Source organism: Lontra canadensis, unplaced genomic scaffold (genome assembly GCF_010015895.1).
Source record: "Lontra canadensis isolate GAN:19392208 unplaced genomic scaffold, GSC_riverotter_1.0 scaffold191, whole genome shotgun sequence".
NCBI lineage: Eukaryota > Metazoa > Chordata > Mammalia > Carnivora > Mustelidae > Lontra > Lontra canadensis.
This window is the reverse complement of record NW_022631185.1, coordinates 1,009,391-1,015,057: the sequence shown is the minus strand read 5'-3', so window position 1 is coordinate 1,015,057 and position 5,667 is coordinate 1,009,391. Positions and strand designations below refer to the sequence as shown.

At 46.5% G+C, this 5,667-nt stretch overlaps 1 protein-coding gene across 2 annotated transcripts in view; it reads left to right on the top strand.

Moving 5' to 3' along the window:
- The window catches only part of ZNF671 (zinc finger protein 671), a 175,296-nt gene that overhangs the window by 51,206 nt on the left and 118,423 nt on the right, over window positions 1–5,667 (top strand). The window lies entirely within an intron of this gene.

Genomic DNA, 5,667 nt, shown 5'->3' with positions numbered 1-5,667 from the left:
GCTCAAACTCAAAACCCCAAGATCAAGAATCAAGCTCTACGGGGAGGGGGAAAAAAAAAAAAAAAGAATCAAGCTCTACTGAGCCAGCCAGGTTGTGCCAGTAGCCTGCCAGTTTGGACTAAATTTGCATTGATTGCTGCCTCACAGCCTCCTAGCAAAAACTGCGGGGCTTTCTGGTTTTCGTTTCAGGTCTGGACAATGTGTGTTTTAGGAGCCTCAGTGACGAGCCCCAGGAGGGAGCAGGTGTGAGACTTTTAGTGCTTCTGCCAGTGACCTGAATTTCTTCCCTTACTCGAAGGGGGTCTCACAGGGATGTCAGCACTGTTGAGAGCTTATTAATCCCGGCTTTACAAGCAGTCATGTGCCCTGATGTCCACAACCCATTGGGCTCGGGTCACTGGTTGAAAGACCACAGTGGGCAGGAGAAACCATAATTGGTACAGAAACACTTAACAGGAAGGGGAGGAGGCTGCAGCCAACTGGATGGAATGTGCCTCTTCTAGAAATGGATCCAGACAAGTTTCTGTGACGGTGACTGTAGGATCAGTGTGTACACAAATCTCAGGACCTCCAGGCATATTTATCTTGTGTAGGTAAAGTCATTGTCAGAGAAAATAATTGAAAGCTATTGGCGATCCTTTTAGCCCCTGTGTTCTCCGCGTCCAGGCCAGTACTACACAGAGAGGAATACGAGAGAGTAAAAGGGACGGGGGGGGGGGGGGAGTCAGTAGTTTGTTGATGTGGCCCTTTAGATCCAGGCAGTGTTCCTGTTAACACCAGCGGAACTGTCCTTCACTGCTGCCTGTGTCTGCAGACACTGAAGTAAGACTGACGCCCGGAGGACATGGAACAGGGTGGTACTGTCAGCATAAGGTTGCCAAACCTATTTTTATTTTGAGGCAATTTTTAAAACTATATAAAGGTTTAAATTACAGATGTTAATAAACTGTATATATTTAAGAGTGTACAATTGAGGGGCGCCTGGGTGGCTCAGTGGGTTAAGCCGCTGTCTTCAGCTCAGGTCATGATCTCAGGGTCCTGGGATCGAGTCCCGCATCGGGCTCTCTGCTCAGCAGGGAGCCTGCTTCCTCCTCTCTCTCTCTCTATCTGCCTCTCCGTCTACTTGTGATCTGTGTCTGTCAAATAAATAAATAAAATCTTTAAAAAAAAAAAAAAGAGTGTACAATTGATAAGTTTTGACAAGGATATAAATCTCTGCCACCATCATAATCCTGATAATGACCATGTATGTCATGCTTTATTTACCTCTGGCCTACTACAATCTTTCCTTACCCTATCCACCTCTCCGGGAAACCACTGTACTTTGTTTTACAATGGGAACCATCCATCTTTTGTTATTTATATGTTTGGAATTGAACTGTTTACTCTGCCCCACCCCTCTGTGATTTCCTTTGTGGTTTGTAATTAGTCTTTCATCAGTGATGTTCTGTGTTGGCATATACCGCTGTTAGTTTATTCATCTTTTTATGGGCACTTAAGTTATTTCTAGATTTTGCCTGTTGAAAATAAAGGAGTCAAAAACATTTGTGTCAGTACTTTTAAATAGATGTAAGCTGTTTTTATTTTTGTCAGTAATTTAATGTTCAGTACCTGAGTCACAGGACAGGTGAATATTAACTTTTGAAAAAACTGCTGCAATCAAAATGATTGTTCACTTTTGCATTTGCATTAGCAGTGGATGAAAAGTCCACTTCTTCTGCAACCCTGCCAGTACTCGATGTGGCCATCCTTTAATTTTGCCCAATGTAATAACTGTGTAGTATAGTTTTAATTGCATTTCCTGAAGGATTCAGGATTTTGAGCATTTTTTAATGTCTTACTTGCCGGTTGAAAATCTTTTTTGGGACGCCTGGGTGGCTCAGTTGGTTAAGCAGCTGCCTTCGGCTCAGGTCATGATCCCAGCGTCCTGGGATCGAGTCCCACATCGGGCTCCTTGCTCATCAGGGAGCCTGCTTCTCCCTCTGCCTCTGCCTGCCATTCTGTCTGCCTGTGCTCGCTCGCTCTCCCTCTCTCTCTCTGACAAATAAATAAAAAAATCTTTAAAAAAAAAAAAGAATCTTTTTTATTTTCCATTAACATTATTTTCCTATTTTCTTGTATGTGAGTTACAGTATTTTCCTTTTCATTTACAAATAAGACAGTAAAACAAAGACATGTTTAAAAGAAAACCACAGGCTTAGAATGGAGTCACTTTGCTACCACTGTATCACCAAACCGGGACTTGATAGCTAATGTGATTGCAGTTTTTCACTTTTCCTCGGTCAGCCTAAAGTTTCCTGGTCCCTGTGGTGAAGTAATCCTCCTAAGAAGTCTCCATTTTCCCCCAAAAGGAGGTGACTTTGCCCAAATAATCTTTTTTTGTTTTCATGACGTCCTTGTCCTGCCTGTCCTGCCTTTAAAACTTTTCTGGCCCTTTGATTCCCTTTCTATTTGTTAGATGGGATGCTGTCCAATTCATAATTGTTCAGTAGAGACAATCTGATCTTCAGATTTGCTAAGTCGAGTATTTTATTTATTTAAATGCAATTAGCCAAACCTAATATAGCACATTAGTTTTAGTGTAGAGTTCAAGAGTATTGGTTTTTAGTAGCGGTATGTTGGAGTTGTCCTGGGTTTTAAATAGGTTGATCATCATTTTTCTATATGGAGTAACTGTTTCTGAGTACTGGAAGGCTGTTCGTTATTTTCCTCAGATACTTTTGTATCCTGCACTGTCATGACCAAAAAACCACACATGTTTAAGTTTAGGGTGCATTCTTACCATCATGTCCGGACTTTGGTACGTGCAGAATTCAGAAATACAAAAAATCCAGCCCCACTTTATAGTATTTGCCTATTTACAAACTAAATTCTCCCATGGTGAGAGTGGATGTGCTGAGAAGGCGCTGAAAAACTACTTGGGTGTTTGGAGGAAAACTAAACCTTGGCGTGTGCAGGAGATGTGACAAGGCCAGGCAGACAGCAGCTGTGGGGGCTGGGAGCTGACGAGGTCTGCAGGAGCCTCACAGGCAGACGTTAATCCTGACAGGCCAGAGGGGAGGGACGTCCCTGAACACCCTGACTGGTGACTGTGGTCAGTCTGGACGGTCTCACCTGAGAGCGACAAGGTTTTCGTGTCCACCTGCTGAGTTCAGAGTCGCATCCTCCGATCCCACCCAGTACACTGGAAGAAATTCTCACTGTGGAACGCCAGCCTCCAAGTGATTTAATTCCTTCTCTTTCTATAATAGTTGACTGCGGGTCCCCAGAGTCGACCTTCCGTGCATCTCGCAGCCAATCTGGGATGTGTTTCCAGGAAGCTGTCTCACGGAGAAGCCAACTGGGCGGGGGAAGGGGGCGCGGTCGCTGGGCCACTTCCGGTCTTCCCCCCCACCCCCGGGCCAGGAAGGACTAGGAGCCGGTTGGGGCGGGGCCTCTCACGGAAAAGACAGGGATTTCCGCCCGGGAAGGGCTGGGTGGCGGCTTACCCGGAACATCCGGATCAGGGCTGGCCTCCCTCTCCAAAGTAGAGGAGTCGAGGCCCTATGGGGCCTCTACCAGAAAGAAGGGGTTCCCTAAGTCTGGTGTGTGGGAACATGCGGAGGCCTTTCCCACCCCACGGACACACGCGGGATCATGGTCTCATCTCCGAGGCTATGCCAGGAAGGGGTCTGCCGGGGGGTCTTGGTGCCGGCTGGGAGGCAGGGGTGGTGCACAGAGGAGACACCTCGAAGTTGTTGAGTACCCGTACTTAGCTGGAGGCGAAGTTCCCACCATCAGTCCTTAAGGCAATGCTCTGTCCAGAGCTCTGGCCTTCCGTGCCCCTCAGGGACACAGCACAGTCCGCAGGTGAGTCCTCCATTCCTCCCGCGTACACCTTCATGACCGCTCTGGCGCCTCTTGCGGGTGACGGGGTATAGACTGGAATAAACAGCGGATTAGGTTGTCCGCGATTATTTTAAGGGAAAAACGTGAGGCCCAAGTTTGTCCACAGATTATGACTTGGTTGTGCTGTCCGGGCACAGGGGTGCGAGAGCACCTACCCTGAGTGCCCCAATTGTACTAGGTTAGGTCCCTGCCTCATGACAAAATCCAGAGGCCGAGGAACAAATGGGGCTAAGAAAGGAATCTTAGGACAACGGAAGGAAGACAGTGGACTAACCTCTCAAAGACTGACGCCAAAGTGCTCAAAACACTTCCGGGTTTATAGAAGGAAAATGTGGGGCCAAGGTAAGTGGGTACTTGCAGGTAGGCAGAGAAACTCAAACAGATCCTTGTCCTGGTGTCAGTCATGGGTGGGGACTTGCTGGCTCAGGGCAGTCCTTAGTACTACAGGGGGTAGTTTTGGTTCCCATCAGGGGATGGCTTGCCAGCAGGGTCTTCCATCTCAGTGAAGAGACAAGCTGGAAAGAAGAACCTGACTAGAAAGTTCAATAGTAAGAAAAACTATGGGTGAAGCCACCTCTGGCCCTCCAGCCAACCTAGTAATCTTGAAGGTTTAACAAGCACCTTAGCCTACATGATTGATTCACCTGTTTATCTGTAGATCATGCATTCCCTCCTAGGATGAGCTGAGCACTTGTGAATGCCACAAAGCAATACAGATCCTTTAGCACAACCTGTAAGTACTAAGGAACCAGACCCCTTGCACAACCTCCCAGCACTGTGATCCCATCTATAGATAGTACCATCGAACCTGCATGTAGTCAAGAAATGTTGCGGACCAATGTATTCCCTATACTGGTTCACTGTCCTAACTTTAAAAACCCACGGGCAAGGCAGAAACCTCAGAGCTGGCGTTTGTATGAGAGCCCACCTTCTCCCTAGGTGGCCAGCCTCCTGAGTAAAGATTATGATCATTTCCAGTCACCACTTGTCTCTTCAGTATTGACCTTTGAAGTGCTAGGCAGCCAAAACTGGGTTTTGGAAACAGGTATATGAACACAGAGACACACACAGAGCAATCCATTCATATGAAAAGGCAATTCTAAAAGTATACCATACTGCAAACATTGTTTTTCTGCACCAGGTAGAGTGGTTAGAAGCTTTTCACTTTCAATGTTCATAAAGGAGTAGTAACCCATTAATAGCAGACAATCAGACATTCTAAACATTACTTTTTAATGAAGAGAATAAATGTGTGCTAATAAATTTTGCAGCCTCTGTTCTGAAATCCTGCCGCTATAGAAGAGATTCATGTAAATGACAAAGATAAGTGCCCTGTCTTCAGGAACCACAACTAGCAGATGGAATGTTTTACTCTGCATCTGTTCTATCCAGACATTTCTTTAAAAACTAATACTTGGGCTACCACCAAAGTGTCTGAGTCAAGAGGTCTCGGCTGTGGGCTGAGAATGAGCATTTATTTTTTTTATTTAAAGATTTTTATTTATTTATTTATTTGACAGAGAGATCACAAGTAGGCAGAGAGGCAGGCAGAGAGAGCGGGGGAAGCAGGGTCCCTGCTGAGCAGAGAGCCCGATGCGGGCCTCGATCTCAGGACCCCGAGACCATGACCTGAGCTGAAGGCAGAGGCTTAACCCACTGAGCCACCCAGGTACCTGAGAATGAGCATTTCTAGTGAGCTGAGGTAAAGCTGATGGAGAGGGCAGGGCAGAGGTGAAACCGAAAACAGGTTTTCCGGGAAGGCCAGGCTGCCTCCCTCCA